The sequence below is a fragment of the Sceloporus occidentalis genome, unplaced genomic scaffold (genome assembly GCF_023333645.1).
Source record: "Sceloporus occidentalis isolate IW3139 unplaced genomic scaffold, rSceOcc1.0.p SCAF_1, whole genome shotgun sequence".
NCBI classification, from domain to species: Eukaryota; Metazoa; Chordata; class Lepidosauria; order Squamata; family Phrynosomatidae; genus Sceloporus; species Sceloporus occidentalis.
This window is the reverse complement of record NW_028316981.1, coordinates 152,767,778-152,789,679: the sequence shown is the minus strand read 5'-3', so window position 1 is coordinate 152,789,679 and position 21,902 is coordinate 152,767,778. Positions and strand designations below refer to the sequence as shown.

General features: G+C 42.4%; 1 protein-coding gene across 6 annotated transcripts in view; it reads left to right on the top strand.

The window, feature by feature from the left end:
• Window positions 1-21,902, top strand: part of RHBDL3 (rhomboid like 3) — a 204,575-nt gene that overhangs the window by 79,103 nt on the left and 103,570 nt on the right. The gene's annotated exons all lie outside the window — the stretch shown is intronic.

Here is a 21,902-nt window from a genome sequence, read left to right as displayed (position 1 = left end):
GTTAGGATTGTCCATACCATCATATTTTCCATTTCTATGTATGGTTGTGAAAGCTGGACAGTGAAGAAAGCTGATAGGAAAAAAAACTTATTTGAGATGTGGCCCTGGAGAAGAATCCTGAAAATAGTATGGACTGCTAAAAAGACCAAAGGATGGGTGGTGGAATAGATCAGACCTGAACTCTCCCTGGAAATATAGATGACTAAACTGTAATATTTTGATCATAACTCAAGAAGAAAGGACTCACTAGAAAATACTATAATGCTTGGCAAAGTGGAGGGCAGTAGGAGAAGGCCGCATTCCACATGGATAGACTTAATCAGAGAAGTCATGGAGCTGAGTAGGGCAGGTTGCTTAAGGATAGGGTGATTTGGAGGTCTCATACATTGGGTTGAGGTCAACTTGAAGGCAGTTAATGACAGCAACAAAAAAAAGAAGAGCATGGGTGGCCAGATAACATAGCCAGAACAAGAGGAGTTTTAAAGCTATTTCTGTTCTAAATGAAGCCAATGGCCAGCCTTGGGCCAATATCAGAGTCTGATCATTGCCCAGGAACAGGGTCAGTCCAAAATACCTTGCTTCCTGAGGGAGAACAGCAAACTGCTCCTTCCATCCAAGCTATGGATCTGATTATCCACAGTTAGCCTGAGGCATGTTAGAATCTGAGGCAGAAATTCCCCACAAGTGTCTCTCCCCATCCCTGGCAGTAAACATATAATAAGGAGTTAAATAATTAACATTTTACTGTCCTTTCAGTACACCCAAAATCCCTGAAGCAGCTGCCTTACCCTGCCTAATGATTGGGCTGGCCTTCCTCAAGATGATCTAAATTGCAGCTCTGCTAACTCATCATGTAAATGGATTTTTGTAAGACCCTGAGGGTTCCCAATTCTAACCCTGATGAATCTTAACAATATTGAGCTAGAGGTTTAAGAGTGTGATTTGGGAAGTACCAAATGTTACCTCATACACAAATCTATTCATGGCATTGGACAAGTTTCTGAGTTGTTGTTTTTCTGCTGCTTCCTCTCAACTGGATAGCACAAGGGCTGATCCAGTTTGACACCACTTTAACTGTCATGGCTCTAGCCTATAAAATCCTGGGATATGTAGTTTGTTGTGGCACCAGAGCTCTCTGACACAGAAAGTTATATAGCTCACAAAACAATAAATCCCAGAATTCCATAACATTGAGCCACAGCAGTTAAAGCGGTGTCAAATTACATTAATTCTGCAGTGTTGATGTAGTCAAGGTTATCTTGCAGTGCTTTTGTAGGAATAATTGATATAATTTCAAGTCATACAAATGCCTAAAACACAATCCAAATAGTATTTTATGGTGATGCCTTTAGTAGACCAAACAAATAGGCACAACATTTATTTTTTGTCTTTATTTGGTTGGCCTAATAAAAATACCACCAACATTTGGACATTGAGTTGAGATAGAGTACAGGATGTGCAATGAACACCGTGAAGTCAGTATTTATAATCCTTGTTTTATTATGCTGGAAACCTGCTTGAAGTGGGTTATTATCAACCAACCTGGTGTCATTCCTGGCTCTGCTGCTGCTGCTTCTCTTTACATCTTTTGAGCCACTATGGCCCAAGGTCAGAAATAAAGTACTGATTATCCCTTGTTACATGGAACAGGCGAAAATGAAAAAAATACCAATTTTTAAAATGAAATCTGTTCCAAGGCTCATCCTGTTCCTCTTGCCATTAGTTTTAATGGACTTGCATAAATAATAGAAGAGGAAGTGGTGGAACTAAGAAAGGCTAGACTGATGCTTACATCCTTTAATCTTAAACAGCCAAACTGAAGGCTTCTCCTGTTGTCCTTCATATCTGTTAACATTCTCATTCTTAGGAAGGTTACATCTTACTTTATAGCTAATGATTTGTAGGCAGAATTTGTTTAAATTCTAATGGAATGTTTGTGTAACTCTGCATGGCTGTGTATTTGTATATACAGATGTGTGCATATACAAATGTGTATGTGTTTATCTGTTTACCTTATATTCTACCTTTCTCCCCAAACTCGCAAGCTGCTTTGTGTCGTAGTTCTAGAAGAAAAGAGGGATCCAGGATTAAAAGCAAAGTCTGAACTCCTGTTCATTAGTCCCGACTAAAGTAGACCCTTGAATCAATGGCTGAATGGTGAGTTACATAGGTAAGTTTACATAAATTAATCTCATTAATTCAATGAGTTTACTCTAATCAGGACTAACAATGGGATTTTGGCCAATTGCTGTGGGAAGGAAGCTGCCCAATAAGACAACAACATAGAATTGGAGGAAAAGATCACAACTTTATTAACGAACAGCACAAAGGGTAGGGTTGGCCCAAAGCATAAGGTCTGGATCTGGAAACATCTGTCAACATCCTGGTGGGTTGATGAAAGGTTATGAGCAAGCATTGGGATGATGAAGGGGCAACAGAAATGACCTCTCTCATATATGCAACTGGTCAGTCGCATATTCCAATAAGCCCCTAGTCATCAGGATATGCTCACTCGATGTGGCCCCTGCAATAGCCACACCACCTGCCCTCAGCATTCCCGGGTCCAATGGACTCCCAATCCAGTGCTACGGAGCCCTGGAAACCATGCCCACCAGATCCAGGACCTATGCTGCTGCCCTAAAACAAAAGTTGTGACAATAACACCCTACCTGAGGGAGGGAGGGAGAGAGGGAGAGCCGAGCTAAAATGGTGCTGAATGGTGCGCGACGTGGCCTTAAATAGGCCCACCCACCAATAGGGAGCCTGGAAAGAGCGGAGGTACCCCTACCACCAATTGGCTGTGCTCGGGTGTTCCCGATTTTCCCTGTTCCCAGATTTCCCATGGTTCCTTGCTGTGCCAAGGAGAGGGAAAAAGTCATGTTCTTAAAGAGACACACACACCTCTTTCCTTCGTGTGGCTGGTCTCCTCCTCCTGCTGCAGGGAACAGCTGGTGGGAGAGCAAGAGGGAGGACGTTTTGGAATTCCTCCTGTACAGGAGGAAGAAATGGAGGATATGTTTTGGAAAAGGAGGACATCTGGGAGTTTCAGCCCTTGCTGAAATCAGGCAAGTTTATGAACCAGCACCTCTACTTTCTCTCTTGTGTGTGTGTATGTGGTTTTAAGGGAGTTTACAAAGGGAAACCCCAGCCTGCCTTCCTCTGAAACAGCTTCTGGGGCAAAGAGGATTTTCCTCCCTGTTTTGCTTCCCTCGCAGGGGCATGTGTGTGTATGTGTATGCACTTGTGGAAATGACAGTTTGGAGCATACGCAGAAAGTTTATTTCCAAACTAGCAAGGAGGTTTGTCCTCATCCAGCTGAAACCCACATTTGCTTTCTACTCACTTTCTTGCCTAAGTAATGTGCTTTTAACCCCTTATTGTGCTTTGTGTGTGATAAGCATTAGCAAATATGCTTTTCCGGGTGGCCAACACTTAAACCATTTTCAGGATGGGGGCACATGTGAAAATGTCTTATGCTAAGTATGTGGGATAGGGTTGAGGAGCTATTTATTTTTTTCATCCATCATGCCAGTCTGGACCTTTACAGAATGTTCATTCCCTTAAGCAAGAAAGTCCAGTTCTGTCTACCCAGACACTTCCACTGGCCTGTAAGATTCAGAATGGCTGGCATTCTGTTAGTGACAAATACACACAGAAGACACACTATGAATATAGAGCAATGTATTCACCATAGGGCAAAATATGTATTGTGCTGACAGCAGCCAAAGCACAGCTACATATACAGCAATGTTATGAATTGCAGCTACATACTGTGAATTGTACTTTTGTGGTTGTGCAGTAATTACTACATATGTAGTTCAGTGTCACTATTCTACATGTGGGTTGCATAGTCTTGATGCACTGTATCTCTGCATTCGGATACACACACTATACTGAGAGGATGTTGGATTACAGCCATTGTGTGTTGGTGGCAAAGGATTAATTTTCATTTTTCTTAATGTTACCTTTTTTAGGGAATCTTACATTCTCAGATGTGGGATGACAAAAAGGGGTCAGCTTACTCAGTTTTTGTGGTGCTGCTAAATGCAGAGTTTTTACTACATCACTGCTGCAGATCTATTGATTAGATCAGTAACAGGTCACTCCCCTTTGTTTTCCAAAACATTGCAGAACTTTGGCACAGCCAGTTAAACAATGTTGATTCTTTTAGGGGGTGTTTCCTTTGAAACCTGAGTCAGTGTGTCTGCATCTGTATCTCAGGTTTGGAGCTGTTGCAAAACACAGGGTTTTCATTGCAAAACTTTGTCACAGGCTTGGAGGTGATCCCAAATTTCAGGGTTTATCGTAAATGCACCTCATGTGGTGTCTGCCCCTCTTTCTCCAACCCTGGAGCTGTCCAGTATGCTGGATCTGTGATTTACTAGCAGCATTAACTCAGCAGTTGAATGATATCTGGCTTCTTGTGAACAGGGTGATACTTCCAGCCCTTGAGTTCACCTTGGGTCAAAGCAATCTAAAGCACATGAAAGGTAGGACGGGATGGTATTTAATCAGTTGGAGGCTGTCTGTAGAGCATACTACTGGGAGAGAGCTTTAGTTAAAATACCTCTTTGTGTGTATTTGTGTGCATATACCAAGACAGAGAGAGTTGTTGTTGTTGTTCAAGCCTAAGAATGGGAAGGGCAGTTATGAAAGAACTAAATAAGATCCTAAAGTGTAAAGAATTACTACTGAGCACTAAAGTTAAATAAAGTTAGAATTGTCCAAGCCTTTGTATTCCCCATCACCATGTATGGATGCAAGAGCTGGACAGTGAAAAAGTCAGATAAGAAGAAAATCAACTCATTTGAGATGTGGTGCTAGAGAAGAGTGTTAAGGATATTGTGGGCAGCCAAGAAGACAAAATCTCTCTGGAAGCCAAGATTAGAAAACTGAGGCTGTCATATTTAACCATATTATGAGAAGGCATGACTCATTAGAAAAGACAATATTGCTGGGAAGGTAGAAGGTGGTAGAGAGGAAGACCACATACCAGATGGATAGACTCAATCCGAGAGATCACAAGTATGAATTTGCAGGACTTGAGCAGAGCAGTGGAGGACAGTTGTCTTGGAGATGTCTCATCCACAGGGTTACTGTGAGTCAGGGTCGACTTGAAAGCAATTAACAACAACAGTAAATATATGTATATGTGTGTACATGTGTAGAGAGAGAGAGAGATTCAAGCAAATTTGTAGAGGTATAAGGATGAGGAACAGCCTGTCAAATTGGCCTTGTCAGGCACTTCCCTTCCCTCCAAACCATTTTCTCCTTCTCCTCCTACACTTTCCTTCCTTCTCTAGGTTATTAGGTACCATAGGTACAAATAAAGAAAGTTATGCTGCATTTCTACCATAATGGCTTCCACCAGCAATTTCAAATGGGTTATTATGCTAAGAATATCCACCCATCCATCCACCATCCCAGGTGTGTCTCTCCAGGAGTGGAGAACTAGGTGTCTTGGAAAGCAAGGCACAGCCAAGAGAGCCATACCCTGTTGATGGATCTTCCCAGAAATCATCCTGACAGTAGTACTGTTGTTGAATAGGGAGCATGCTTCCTTGATATCCAAACGAGGTCTCCGTCTTCAGGTTTTACTGTATGTAAATATGGAGAAGTGAGAGCCAGTGTAGTGTAATGGTTTGAGTATTGGACTAGATCACTGGGGGACCAGGGTATGATCCTCACTCAGACATGGAAACCTACTGGGTGACCTTGGGCAAATCATACTCTCTCTGGCCCGTTCCGGACGGGCGTATAGTACGTCCCCAGGATGTACTAGGTTTAGGAAGGGCGTCACTTCCTGACGCCCCTAACCCTAGTACGTACTGGGTACGTACAAAATGGTGGCGCCCATCCACATGGGGGGCGCCATTTTGACATCGCGGATGCATAGCGTCCAGACGTCGTGCGCACCATGAAAAGAAGCGCCATTTTGGGGCTTCTTTTTGCAGTGCGGAGGAGCCGTGCGGTTTGGATGCTGGGGCTCCTCCGCGCTGCAAATGGCAGCGGCGGCAGACGGCCCGTTTTGGGTGGTCTGTAACACACCTCAGCCTCAGAGGAAAGCAAAGGCACACACACACATCCAACAAATTCTGTCTAGAAAACCAAATGCCAGGCCCACCATAGGGTGAAATCAGAAGCCAGAAATTACATCAAGGCACCCAACAAGAAGAAAAAAATCTGGAGATTAGATTCAGCCATAAATCATAATCTCCTCCTTGAATTTGTCCAGTAAGAAAACAAGTGGGGTTGCCTAGCAATCTGTGTGGATGGAAGGAAGTGTAGAGTGGGAAGTTGTTACAGGCCAGATGAATTGCCAGTAGGAAGAAGAAACAGATAGGAGTATGGTTTTGACATTTTTAGGAAAAGGATGTAGCTTATTGTCAGAGCACATGCAGAAGGTGCCAGGTTCCTATCACCCAACCATCTCCAGGCAGGAGTGGGAAGTACTCTTCTCTAAAACTTTAGAGACCTGGTACCCATAAACCTTAGGACTAGAGGACCTTTGATCTTCCAGAAGTCTTGAACTTCACCTGCAGAAGCCTCAGATAGTATGGCTAATGATAAAGAATTATAGGTAGTCTGATATATCTGGAAGACCTGTCCCCCCCCCCCCTTACCTTTTTGTAGATAGTACAGAGCTAGATGGACAAGTGGGTCTTCTTTAGTGTAAGGTGGCTCCATAATATTGTACCCTTTTCTTTTCTGTAGAGCATTGGGGACAAATTAAAATGACCATACTGTCAAATCTGCTGTTTTTAAGGTCTTACTGCTTTTTTACATGCTTGTGGTGACATCGCTAGTTATAGCGGATTTGTATATTTGTAGGACAGTGTACATGTGAAAAAAATACATGGAGAAAAAAATAGTGATAAATGAATCAATATATTTAGGGCATCCCTTCCCCCATGGAAGATTTGTTTGTATGGCAGCTAAATCCTGGAAAGGATTTGGTCCTGTCACTTGTTTTCAGCTGAGTGGAGGTCTGTTTTTTCTGTTTCCCTTGCTCTGATTGGTTCCAGAGTTGTTTGCTCTCCTCATTCAAATGAGATCTTACTTGAAATGGAGACAGAAACATGGGTTGAGCAGTGCTAGGCAGTAGCAATTTCCCCAGATATAAAGCCATTGTTTAACAGCAGTGTGGCTTTGACCCACCCTATTTGTGAACTCAGCCGTGGCTAATGTGCCTTTAATTAAAGCAGCAAAATAATTTGAGATTCAAGATTCATGGGGAGGCCAAGGGAAATCACTCTAAACCTTCTTCCTTGTTAAAGAAAAGTTCTGACATTTTTTTCTGAATTGTTTCACTAGGATACCTGTTAATTTTGGCAGAATGCTTTTAAAACCTTGTAGGTATCATAGGAGGCAGGGAGGATCTGGTCTCAAGTCCAGTTCCAATTATGTCCATTAACATATTTACATTTCTGCTTAAGAGCCTGGTGGGGGATCAAGGGAATTAAGGGCAATTGTCATTGAAATGCAGAGGAAATCTTGCATGAAATTACCGTTAGTGCCCTATTGTTGGAGGGTTTTCTATCTGTCCACACCCTCAAGCAGTTTGGTGGCATTTTGTTCATTGATGTATGAAGTTATAGGCAGGAGTAACTGCAACTAAACTTAAAAGATGGAGCCATTATGTTGACTTGGTGATAGCGTTCGTCTGAGGCTGTGTTCTAAATGGGGCTATGAATTCAAGGGACTCAGAACTTGAAGTTAGTCCTGGAGTGACCTCTTAATGAAACATTGGCAATCTTCTCCATTCATAACTTGATAATGGATAAATACTCCAATCATCTCTTTAAGGTCAGTTTTTCTTTTCTTTCCATCCAACCTCTGTGAATAGGGTATGTGTAGAGTGTCTGTCCATGTGAAATGTTGCTGCAGATTTGTAAAATATATAAGAAACAATGCCGTTTGAAGAACTGATTCAGTTTTCTAAAACTGATATTTTGTATTCATTCTTTAAAGGAGGAACTTGAAACTGCTCGGGAAATAATTGTTGATCTGAATCAGTGGGTCTTGCTTAAATATATTGTGAAAATTGTTTTTCAGCAGCAAACAATTGAAGGTGAAACAATTCTCAAATTTGGATGAGCAAGTATAGCAGAATTAGATTTAGGTATTCAGCCTATTTTTAAAAGGCTAGTCTTGACTCAGTTGGAATGACTTTGTCATCGAATGCTTTGTTGATGTTTATAGCACAGACTTTTGTTCAGTAGATTTATTTTAAGTCCTTTATGGCAACCGATAGAGCATGGGGTATACAAGAAGCTGTGTGACAGCCAGGAACCATTTAAACCAGTGCTACTCAAAGCAGTGGTCCATAGACTAGTGTTGGCCCATGAGCCATTGGCTGTTAGTCTGCAGTGAGTTTCCAAGAAAGAAAGAAACTGTTGTAATCAGTGGGCACAAACATGGTACTGCTCCCTGCACATTGGGAAAAAGCCCTGCTGGTTCCCCAGATCAAATAGCAGGGCTTTTTCCCAATGTGCAGGGAGCAGTACCATGTTCGTGCCCACTGATTACAACAGTTTCTTAACTGCTAGTTCCAAAGATGTTTCAGATTTTTGTGCAATAGTCTTGCTCCCTTGTTACCTATAAGTTATGTGAATGGGCTTTCTGAGTCACAGGACAGACAAGGATATTTTACAGCTATACAGAAGGTGCTTATATAGGTACCAAGTTACTGATTGTCTTTCACAGAGACATTTAGCCAGGTTTGAAGGCCAACAGCTAAAGAGGCATCTGAGGGAATTATTCTGGCTATTGTCCTTATTGTCCTGCCTATTCTTCTTTTTAAAAGATCATCTAGGCTGTAATGGCAGCAAAAGGGCCAACCACCATCTTCCTCCTCGCTGACCAAATCATAGCAGCCAACATGTCCAGTAAAAGAAAGTTTCCTAGTGCCTGCTAAATTGAAACTGCAGCTAAACATCATTTTAAACTGAAGTATTTTCTCCAGTCTTTGGGGTGGTTGAATTGATGAGATGTTGCCCTGGGAGGGAAGCAGTCAATGAAGTTATCAGAGTGGCATGGGGGCATGCTTGTCATACTTAGCACCCTCACTGGCTGCTAGAAAATGTCAGAGTTGAGAAAGTATTTGTGTTAGTGCCTTCAAGTTGTCTATCGACTTATGGCAATTGCCATTAATTTCATGGGGCTTTCTCAGGCAAGGAAGAATCAGATGTGGTTTTTCATCATCATCATCATCATCATCATCATCATCATCATCATCATCATCATCATCATCATATAGTTTATTTGTAACCCGCTTTTCCAAAATGTTGATCAAAGCAGCAAACAATTATATATAAAAACATTCCAATAAAATCAATTAAAAACAGCATTAAAAACAACACAGTAATACTAACAACAAAAGGGCCAGATAGAAGGGGAAGTCGATATATACATTCCAGGGTCATCATTGAAAAAGGGTAAGGGAAAAAAATGATTTTTCACGGTGGGAAGGCTTGGGAAAAGAAATATGTCTTCAGGTTCTTTTTAAAAAGAGCTAAAGATGTGGTGGAGCGGAGCTCATCTGGAAGACTATTCCAAGATCTGGGGGCCACGATAGAGAATGCCCTCTGTGAGGTCCTCGCATAGCGTGTCACTGGGACCTCCAACAATTTCATCCCTGTTGACCTGAGTGGCGGATTATATGGAGAGAGGCGGTCCTCCAAGTACCCTGGGCCCAAGCCATTTAGGGCTTTATAGGTCATTACCAACACCTTGTATTGAGCCTGGAAGCGAATAGGCAGCCAATGAAGATCTTTCAAGATGGGTGTTATATGGTCAGACCTGGAACAACCAGCGACCACTCTCGCTGCCATATTCTGCACTAACTGTAGCTTCCAGGTTTGGTACAAGGGTTGTCCCATGTAGAGTGCATTGCAGAAATCCAATCGAGAGGTTACCAGAGCATGTACTACCGTTTCAAGGTCCTTCCGGTCCAGGTAGGGGCGCAGCTGGCGTATCAGCCGAAGCTGATAACAAGCGCTCCTGACCATCGCATCCACCTGAGATGACAGCTGGAGTGACGAGTCCAGGAGCACTCCCAAGCTGCGGACCGAGTCCTTCAAGGGGAGCGTGACCCCATTCAGGACCGGGTGGCAGATCTCACCACCCAGACCCGGGGAACCTATCACCAGTACTTCCGTTTTCTCTGGATTCACACTGAGTTTGTTTTCCCTCATCCAGCCCATTACTGACTCCAAGCAGGCATTTAGAGGAGAGATGCCATCCCTAGTTACTGCATCAGTCAGGGACACAGAGAAACATATTTGAGTGTCATCAGCGTACTGATAACACCGCGCCCCGTGTCTCCGGATGATCTCTCCCAGCGGTTTCATGTAAATGTTAAATAGCATGGGGGACAGAATCGCTCCTTGAGGAACGACAGATGTAAACGCCCTCTTATCGGAGCAAACGTCCCCCAGCTGCACCATCTGGAATCTACCCGAGAGGTAGGAACGGAACCACTGGAGCGCAGTGCCCCCAATACCTAACTCCCTCAGGCGTTCCAGAAGGATACCACGGTCAATGGTATCGAAAGCCGCTGAGATGTCCAAGAGCACTAACAGGGACATGCTTCCCCTGTCCAGGCCCAGACGGAGATCATCAACTAAGGCGACCATGGCAGTCTCAACTCCATAGCCCACCCGGAAGCCGGTTTGTAATGGGTCCAGAAAATCCGTTTCATCCAAGATCGATTGAAGCTGGAAGGCGACCACTCTCTCGATCACCTTCCCCAAAAATGGCAGCAGCGATATAGGCCGGTAGTTATTATAAGTCAGGGGATCTAGGGAGGGTTTTTTGAACAGGGGTTTAACCACTGCTAATTTTAATTTAGATGGAAATTGTCCCTCTCTTAAAGATGTATTAATTATGCAGTACAACATAGTTAGCACCGCATCCCCCCCCTGAGCCGCCAGCCATGAGGGACAGGGATCGAGAGAGCATGTCGTCCTCCTAACACTTCGAAGGATCTTGTCCACTTCCTCGGTACTAACAAACTCTATGTGATCCAGTATAACAGGGTCCACGGAAGCTCTGGATACCTCTCTAATAGATTCTGAAGAAATACTGGCGTCGAGATCAGCCCTTATCCAAGAGATTTTACCTCTGAAACATAACCTACAACAACTGATATTCATTTGTGGTCTCCCATCAGAGTACTAACAAGGGTTGACTGTGCTTAGCTTCTGAGATCAGATGGGATCTGGTGCCTTTATGGCATTTAGGAAATGTTGTTGTTATTGTTCTGTGCTTTCAAGTAATTTCTGACTTAAGATAGCCCCAAAGCAAACCTATCGTGGGGCTTTCTTGGCAGGATTTGTTTAGGGGTTTGCCATTGCCATTTTCTGAGGCTGAGAATGTGTGACAGTGAATTTCTATGGCCAAACAGAGAGGCAAACCCTGGTCTCCAGAGTCATAGTACAATACTCAAAATGACTGTACATAGCAGCTTTATGTTTAGAAATCACCATTTAACAATTTGACACCCATAAGCTTGGCTGTTTCATTGCTTTCTCCTAGTTCCTGATCCTTTAAGAAGAAGTTGGATACCACAAGTCTCAATACAGAAGTCATTTCTTTCTGACCATGAGTAGGTTCCATTCATTCCAGGTATATGGACACTTCTTGTGCTGGACTGTCAGAATTCTGTCCTAGTTAGAATGCTGTTTGTAAAAAGTAACACATTTGGTGTTACTTCTTGTAATCAGTGCCTGTGACTTCCTGTAATGTGTAATTTATTTATTTTTTACATCCAAATAAGTGCAAATGCCTCAGACTGGAACCTTCATAGGTTGATCAGAATGATTTAAGCCTTCCCTGTTAAACAGATAGCATTTGGAAATCCTGCTCGCAAGTAAGAGCTGAAGGGGAGGGGATTCTCCACTGGTGCTAATGAATTTGCCCCTTTCTCCACTTGAGTACCAATGTCAGCAGGGTTGTAATAAAATCTCTCTAGGTGGAAGCAGGAGTTTTAAATCTCCCTCACTTACGTGAGGTGGTCCTAGTGCACATCAAGAGTATGCACACTTATTTGAACGTAAAAGAAAGAAAGAGCCCTGGTGGCGCAGTGGTTAAATGCCTGTACTGCAGCCATTCACTCAAAACCACAAGGTTGCGAGTTCAAGACCAGCAAAAGGGCCCAAGCTCGACTCAGGCTTGCATCCTTCCGAGGTCGCTAAAATGAGTACCCAGACTGTTGGGGGCAAATTAGCTTACTTGCTAATTAGCTTACTTGCTGTTCACCGCTATGATCTTTGGAATAGCGGTATATAAATAAAACAAATTATTAATTATTATTAAAGACAGAAAATTATTCTAAATGGCCTTGATCAAAGGGAACTCAGGTTGCTTTATCACAAGAAATTATTTTATTTTATTTATATGCCACCTTTCTCCCAAAATGGGACCCAAGGTGTTGATGGCTCAGGGCTCTAATAATACTGTCTTACCTCTGCCATGTTTGATTTCAAACATGGGGGGGGGGCAAACTTTGCCCAAACTCAACAGTCATTCTTTAAGCCATGATTTTAACTTTAAAAGTGGAAGTTTTTATACATTCAGAATGGCCCTGTGCGAATTTCACCTTCTCACTGGCTTTTACCAAAGCCTGAACGGTGGCTGATTTAGTGTTGGAAACTGATGGCTAGAACTTTAACAGAACTTTAACAGAGCTGAAGGCTACCCATAATTAGGTTCAGAACTTTGTATAGCTACTGTATTTCAAAGTACAGGCTAAGAACCCAGAAAGATTCATTTTCCCACCCATATCAGAGCCATCTACTACCACTGTAATTCAAGGAGAGTTGACTTACTAGTTAGCAGTGAATCCAATAGATATATTCTAATTGGAACAAGCAATTGGGTGTAGTAGTTTTTTGTTGTTGTTATTTGCCATCAAGTCAAATTTTCCTATGAACCCTATGAATGAAAGACCTTTAAGAGTTCCAGTCATCAAAGTCCTGCTCAGGTCTTGCAGGCTCAGGACTGTGGCTTCTTTGATTAAAACAACTGGTAGTGCTATCTCCTTTTCCTACTGCCTTCCACTTTACCAAGATTCAATGTCTTTATTAATGAGTCATGCCTTCTCATGATATGGCCAAAGTAAGACAGCCTCAGTTTAATCTTTGCTTCTAGGGAGAGTTCAGTCTTGATTTGCTCTAAGATCCCATTTATCTATCTCTTTTAGCAATCCATGGTATTCTTAGCACTCTTCTCCAGCACCACACTTCAAAGGAATTGATTTTCTTCCTGGCAGCTTTCTTCACTGTCCAGCTTTCATAATCATACTTAGAAACAGGAAATTAGTCTTATTTATTTAGTGTTTGCTTATTTTGCTTGTAAATCACATTATAACTAGAGTTCCCATATTTTCTTTTCTTTTTTTCCTGATGGGTAGAAAAGAGATGCTGGTCCCCTGGAGGTGGCAGTAGAAATACTAGCTCTGTCTGCTGCACTGCTGCTGTTTCAACAGCAACAAGAATAGCAACAATATCAACAGCATGAACAACAGTAACTACTGCAACTACTTGGAGAAATTCTGGTTTTTTGTTGGGGATTGTTAGGAAAAGACTGAGAGTACAACAGCCAAAATCATAATGCCTTTATATAAAACCACAGTGTAGCCCCATTTGGAGTATTGTCTTTCCTTTGGTTCATCCCATCTCAAAAATGAAATCACAATAGCTTGAAAAGGACAACCGAAAGAAGGAAAGGCTAAAATGTTTGTGGCTTTTAAGTTTATAGTCTGCAGAGATGTGAGGGGAAAGTTATTAAATGGGGAAGAAAACAGGATGGAGGGATATACAATTAAACAGGGTGGGAAGAAGGACAAAAATACAGGGTTTGTCAGTTAACCTGAGGAGCAGTAGATTCAGGAGATACAAAAAGAGTTCATCTCTTACGCTCATATGCACACGCTATATAATTAACTTACAGAATTCTCTGCCTCAGGATGTGGTGATGTTTAATGGCTTTAAAAAGGGATAAGACAACCTCATGAAGGATAGGCCTACCAACTGCTGTTAGTTGTAATAGCTTAATAGCATTTCTAGAAGCAGCAGCAGCAACATCATCAGCGCTCTGAATAACCATTGCAGAGTAGGTGGGTGGGGAGGAAAGGAAATAATGAGCCAGAGATGGGGCCTTCACAGTGCCCTTCTCAAGGGTTTATCCAGAAACCTTTGGCTGACCATAGGCTGGGATCAGTAGGGCTGGCTTACATCAGCCCCTCTCAACCTAGCAGCTACTAGTTAGTTATGCTGGGTGGGAATGATGGCAGTTCTAGTACTGGAGGTCACCAGTTGGGGAAGGACTGATTAGGTGTCAGTGGTGGCTGATGGATTCCTTGCCAGTTGGGCAGTGATATCATAAGTCACCCCCTGGAATCCAAAGAATTGGATGCAGAGGAGCCAGATTACCAAGAGTTTATGGTTCCAGATAATGACAGCCTCTGTGAGGAGCTGTGGGTTAAGGCATAACAGAGATTGAGCAGCAGATGCCAAGGTTACACATCCTTCCTTTGAAAAGAGCAGAAGAGATAAGGAGAGGTTCCCATGGGTTCTTGCCTGTTAATCAGGAAATGCTGACTCATTAAGCACCTGATGTTCAGAGACAGCTGCCTATAAATCTCCAGCAGCTCCCTTGTGTCTTTGTTGCTCATAGTCATTCTTGCTCAGTGACTGGTTCTAACAGCTTTGAGACCAGCTGACAACCATGCTCTTGTTCCTCGCTTCATCTTGCTGGATAATCTGTGACTGGATTGACTAACCTATCACTTTTTGCCTTACAGTGACCTGACTCTTGGGTCATTTGCTGTCTGTAGCACAAGACAGGTGGATTCACTCAGGCTTGTAGTCTGAGATGCTTGACCCTATCCCCCAAATAGGTTCAGTATCTTAGACAGTGCCTTTAAAAGCAGACTAAAACCAGGATTAGATTCACTGTCCCCACTGACATGGGAGCCAGCAACCAGGTACAGTGGGCTCTTGGAATCTGCTGGGGTATGTTTCCTGGATCCTTCATGGTTATTAATATCCATGGATGCTCAAGACCCATTAAATGCACTTGCATTGTAAAATGGCATCTCTTATATAAAATTCCAAAATCAAGGTTTGCTTTTTGGAAATTATATACCTAGTAAACATTTTCAAGCCATGGATGGTTGAATCCATGGATAAAGAATATGTGTACATCTAGCAAAACTTTGCATTCTTAAAGCTGCTTCCCCCCCCCCCCCCTCCTCAGTTTTGAAATGTTAGCCAGCAGCAGCAGCCTCCACCATCACCTTTTTCTCTCCAAGGGTGACTTGGTTGTGTGTTCTGATTGAAATAATATAAGATGAATGTACATGTGATCTGTGCCAAAGAGCTTGCCTTGTGCCAGCTTGGGCTATTCTCATCTGATAGACTCTTTTTCAGCAATTCTGCGAGGCAGGAGGAACACTGTGCCAGATTCAGCTGCTGGCAAGTTATTACTGTTGCCCCTGCCCTCCCTCTCTGAGCCCAAGCTCCTGGGCTGCCTGCCAAACCAGCTATTCTTCTGCTGTGTCCAATCAATCCTAGCCAAAGGTATAGCCTTTGTTCAGTGTTAGAAACAGCAAGGGTGGGTTTTTTCTTTTTGAAAAAAGGTTCTTGTCGTTTTTACCAAACTGCCTTTTTCATGTACAAAATGTTTCCATGGAAAGATGCCCTCCTGGGTTGAAAATTCTCTCATAAACCCCCACCTCTTTTCTTCTGCCTTTCAATCCATCTGACAAGCTTGATATCATTATTATGGCAACCAAAGGCCAGCAGGCCAAGTTTGGGAGATCAAAGGCAATTCTTCCCGCAGCTGAGATCCAGCCAAGACTAGAGTACATCGGATTTACTGTAAAACCCACTGAGAGTCTCCTGGGATTTCAGTTTATGAAAGAAAATGTTTTCAGCCTGATGCTAGTTTGGGTTTTCTCTTTTTTGTGAATACAAAAATATACATTGCACCCTAGCAAATTTTATCTCACCATTAATCACTTCTCCTGCTGCTGCAAGAGTGAAAACTATTTGCAAAAAATATTTTAGTGTTCAGCTCCCAGTGAATCTTAGAACTACTTTTTTTTAAAAAAGACTACTTTATTTAAAGATTGTTCAGTTACAAACGAAGAATATATTACAGAAAGCATTCATTTCAAACAAAACTGTCAATTTTCCTTTATACTTTTGTTTTCCCCAGTCACCAGAGAGCTAATTCATTGAACCTGTGAATTTATTACACAACATATGAAAACCAGAGGAAGAGAGGTGGCATTGAGTTTAGGAATTCTTCTACACATTACGGTAACTTTTAGAGTCACTGTATATTAGAAACGGGAACCATTTCTTCCCATTATTAATCTTTGAAATCTCTTAGGAGGGCAACATATATTTCTCTCCTATTTCCACATGATTATTTGTAATGGAAATCTAAATGAATTAAGGTTTTGTAACAGGATCCATTGCATATACAAAACGATTGATAGATTTGGGGAACTGCAGTTGATCACGTCTGGAGTTCACCAGATACAATGGGAAGGCTAACCTGAGACCGATGTCTACAGTTCATTTGCTAAAACAGTACAAAGTAGTCAATTGCAGGCTGTTTTGAATGGATATAAAAGATTTCATAATGTGTGGGTGGGTGTTTTAAAAAGCAGACCATACATTTCAGAGCCCTTTGATGTTGAAAGTTCTTTGCTTAGCAGAAGACCTCAAGTAACAACAAGCCACAGAGTTAATTCTCAACTTTGTTGGAGATTGTCAAAAATACTGAACAGATATGTCTTTGATTTCACAAAAATGGGATGTTTTTCAGTCAAGACATTCCTTTATTTTCTGCAGGGAAGTAAAGGTATTGTGAGAAGGTAAGAGATCAGCCAGTAGACTGTGATATTCAGTTACTACTAGTGTCTCATTTATAATCAAAAGTACCATAAAGCCAACTTGATAACCTTTGTGCTGTAGTGATTACTGTTAGACTATAACCTGCTTTCAAATCCTCTCTTGGCTATGATGGTATGTGGGCAACCTTAGGCCTGTTTCTCTCTCCTCAGTTCCCTTCTTCTCTCTTAGCTTAGCTTACCTTGTAGGGTAGTTGTGAGGACATAAACACCAGAAGAGTGTGGAGAAATAACCATGATGTCTGAATTGAGATTATTGGAAGAAAGACAGATGTTGATATTTACCTTCATATTCCACATAAATATTGCTCATCAGTTTAGAAGGGGAATGTTTCTCATTGGAGAGCAACAGTTAAAAGTTTTCTTAATAACAGTTTCCCTCCATTACTGCATATTTGTTGCACTTATACATTTTATAAATTATATCGAATACAGGGTTTTATCATTATGTTGTATTCTTTTCTGCTTTGCTAGTAGAAGAGTGGGAATTTTACAAGCTATTGCTGTTGTAATGGGGCTCCTTCAACAATTTCAACATCACCCAGGCTCTCCATGGGGCTTCCTTTGAAGAATGTTTGAAAACTGCAGCTCTTCCAAAGAACTGCAGCCAGATTGTTAACTGGCACTAGATCCCCTTTTTGCAACAGCTCCACTGGCTATCAGCTTATTTCTGGCCACATTTCAGGGTGCTGGTTATAGCCTGTCAAGCCCTATGCAGTTCAAATCAAGATCGTGTGAAGGACTGTATTCTCCTATATGAATCTGCCTGTGTTTTGACATATTCTGGAGAGACCATTCTGTCTGTCCCACCATGCTCACTGGTATGCTTACTGGGAACACAAGAGAAGGCCTTTTCAGTAGCTTCTCGCAGGCTCTGGAACTCCTTTCCCAGAGAGTCTGGACTGGACCCTCCTTACTTACTATCTTTCCTCATGGCCAGAGCAGATGGGCAGTTAAAAGAGGCTCCATCCTGCATTATCTGAAAGCAGGGCAAAACACCGCTGTCTGCACTGCCTGCATTGAAGGCAGCCCAAACACTCATTGGCTGTCTGCACTGCACGGTGTCAAGCCACACTGTACAATTATTTTTTGCCGCCTGCCCACCATGTATGCGCACCATCGCACAAACACACCGCCAGCAACTTCCAATTATCTTCCCCTTCCTGCACAGATGCCTTTCCATTAGATACCCACCCATATGATTGGCCACATAGTCACACCTGTGAAACACCACCTGTACAGTGCATCAATGTGCCCAGTGGCAAAACAATTATGGAAGCCCCCCACTAACTTCCACAGGCCTTGTATTCCTTGCCCCTGTTGTGCTAAATACATTACAGTTGCCATATAGATTCTATTAAAAATGCTTCCATGCAATGTATAATTCACCTCCCTATTCTTACAAAATGTTATGCTCTACATTTTGTTGTGGCTTTCCACAGTGGTTCTGGGAGCTTTGGGAATGTAGAATAGGAATGTGGAACACATCATGATGGTATAGACTTAGGTCATAAGTACCTGTAGCCCAATAGACTTAGGTGATAAGTACCTGTAGCCTCTTCACTGGCTGCAATACAAGGCATTGGTCATTACCTTTAAAGCCCTACATGGCTTGGGCCCACCTCTCCCTACACAATCTGCCCCGCACTCTCAGAGCATCAGGGAAGTATTTACTGGAACACCATAGTACCAGGTTAATGACAACTTCCCACAGGATGTTTACAGCAGTGAACCCAAAATTATGGAATAGCCTACTGGAAGATATCCATTGCATTACTACATTAGAGACCTTCAAGATGGCACTCAAAACGGATCTCTTCCGGCAGGCTTACCCATTAGATTCTATATAGAAGTTGATGATAATATCCCACTCCTGACTGTGATCACTGACTACTGACAAATTCATTTTAGGGTACTAATAGGAATTGGTAAATTCAATATTAGTGTTTTATTGATTGTATTGATATTTTGTACCATTTGTATTATTTTATTGTTGTAATTCTGCCTCGATCTTTGGAGAGGCGGGAAATATAAATAAACTCTATTATTATTATTGTTGTTATTATTGTGTGGGATAACACACAACAGGCAGGCTGTTTTTACTGACATTGCCATAGCAGTCATGGCACAGCACTCCAAATTTAAGGACCGAATATTAAGGCCTGGTCCTAATCATTATCATCACCATTATTTTTACCACCATCACTTTCAGACATACAGCTGAATGTTGAATTAACAAAGGATGCAGATAATATTTGAAGATATTCAAAATACTTTTGAAAAATGGGTTTCTGAAGTATTAGGAAATACTGATGAGAATCTTAGCCAGGCAATAATATTTGGAATACAAGACTTAGGCAGGTTACAGACCGCCCATTTGGGGCGGGCTGTACCCGCCCCTTTCTCCGGTGTATCGGGGCCTCAGCGGCCAGAACGGCAGCCGCTGAGCCGATCCGCCACTTTTCAGGCTGCGGGGAAGCGGCAAAACGCCGCTTCCCCGCAGCCTGAAAAGGGGTGTCCCTGGGGCTTCAAGCCCCAAGGACATCCCGCGGTGGCGGGGAGGAGGAGAAAGGGGCCACTTGGCCCCTTTCTCCTTTGGTCCGCTGGGTGCAGCCGTGTGAACGCTGCGCCCAGCGGACCAAACCAGGAAGGAGATCCGAAACGGAGCTCCTTCCTGCTCCGTGCTAAGGGCGCACTAAGCGCCCTGGCGCGGAGCGAGGACGTCACTTCCGTGCCGTGGAACGGCCACCGCCATTTTGTGTGTGCAGAGCGCGCACTATGGTTAAGGGGTGCGGAAGCACTGCCCCTTTCTAACCCTAGTGTGCGCTCCACACGTTTGTAACGGGCCCAACTCTGTACACACAAAAATACACATAGGTGTTTTCTGCTCAGAAAACAGGTTTAATACTCAGAAAAAAGTATTTTATTTGGGGAAAATAACACAAAATTGTTAGGAAAGCAGTAGGTGTGTCCAGCCTCCCATGATTCCATTCATTGGCATTGCTTAGGTCATATGCAAGTGTTAGAGTTCTGCTTAGAATTCAGTCTCAGATTCATCAGTTCTTTCATAATAACACACAAAGTCTTATTAGTTTTTCCCCAAAACTCTTCAAGCATTTACACAAACAAGTTTAGAGGTTACATAAACCTCTTAATATCATGTCTTTTGCAGTGTTGCAGTCTACACTAAGAGGCTAAAAAGACCTCCCCTTTCAGTGCCAGATTGGGGCTGTGGCAACTACATGCCGCAGCCTCGATCCGGCCCTTCCCCATCGTGCAGACACCATGTCCCCACTCTACCTCGAGGCTGGCGTATAACATTGGTCTGTACAGCCTCTAAATTCATCAATTCTCTTGAGAGAGATTCCTGAATTATATGCCTAGCTTTAACCCAAGTTAATTTTGCCTTTTCATCAGCTGGCATTTTCTGTTTCTAGACAATGAAAAACTCCATATTCTGGCAGAAAAACATCCAGCCTCCACCTCCATTCTGAATAATTATTAGGAGTTAACCTCAATTTGGAGGTTTAGAGCAACATTGTTGCTTGGTTAACAATTTAAAAAAATAATCAAAATTTTAAAAATTCAAAAATCAAACCTTAGTATCAAAGTATCAGCAGCTCAAACACAAAAACTAAAACTCTCTGGTAGACACGTGTTAAAGAAGGGAGAGTGGAGAAAAATGTAATAAATAATAATAACAACAATAACAAAAGCCCAAACAATCTAGTTTTAAATTGTTCATCTGTTCACAGTGCCTGGGCCCATAACCTGTTAGAGTTATGGGGTTTTGTGAAGAAAGTCCAAAATAGGAGAGATTGTTTAATCTCACCAGCAGTGTTAGTTCACAGTAGAATATATGTGAGCAGGAAACTAGGTCCACCTTTTGTTCTCCCAGTCCATGTGTCTCCCCAATAAACAATCAAGACAGAGTCATGGATTTGAGAGTAATATAAAATAAATTTACTTACAAAATCATATGAATATTCATACACAGGTCAAACTTCATGTTGCAAAGAAGAAAAATTAGGTAGGAAGAAGTTCATATGCTTCGGGAGAAGTTTCATCAGCATGCTAGCGAGTCATGCTACTCTATGCAAGAAGAAAAGTGAAGGAAAGGTGATTCCCCAAGGGACAAAGGAGAGGTGTGCTCATAAACAGGAAATGAGGAGGAGGGCTGTTAGTAAAGCAATAAACTATCATTGACATGCATCTGTGAACGTTGCTATACCCAACAGTAAGATTCCTTACATTTTCATAATGGGCCCAATCATATTTCCTAGCATAGCAGCCTGTTACTGACCAATTTAATTGTCATTCTCATTTTGGGAACTGTGGGAATCACATGGGAGGGAAGAATGGGACTGGAGGATTGAGGTGAATATGCAAGTATTGAGGTTTGATGTACATACAATGCTAATACACTGTCTATCAGGCATTCTCTGTGGACATTACTGCACACTGTCTAGATCGTGCAGCAATCACACTTTCATTAAAAAATGGGAACTTGCTGCTTTTAGGCAGCCATCACTGCACCTCTTGCAATTGCACGGTCAGGGCTGCTGCCCCCATTGCATTCTCATCATGAACTCTCCCTCAACCCTGTCTCCCTGTCTAATGCCCTACCCAGCATACCTTTAGGGCTCCCCCCACACTTTGTTCCATGCAATTCTGGAGCTCTGCAGCCCCAAACTAACTCTTGACAAGTTTTTTTTAAGGAAATAAAATAATTTGAGAAAATTTTAAAAGGTAATTAAGGTGTTTCAGAATAGTGAGGGGGGGGGGATGACTGACACCACAAGACTCACAATCCTACAACTGCTTCGGGAGCAATGTTTGCACCTGTAGACTTGCAGAACTGCTAGATCATTCATCCATGGGTCAGGGACAGGGCAGCTACAGGTTGGAGGTGTCATCGTGCACTGAGTTTCGCCAAAGCCATTTCCTTCCCAGTATACTCATGGTTTGAAAGCCA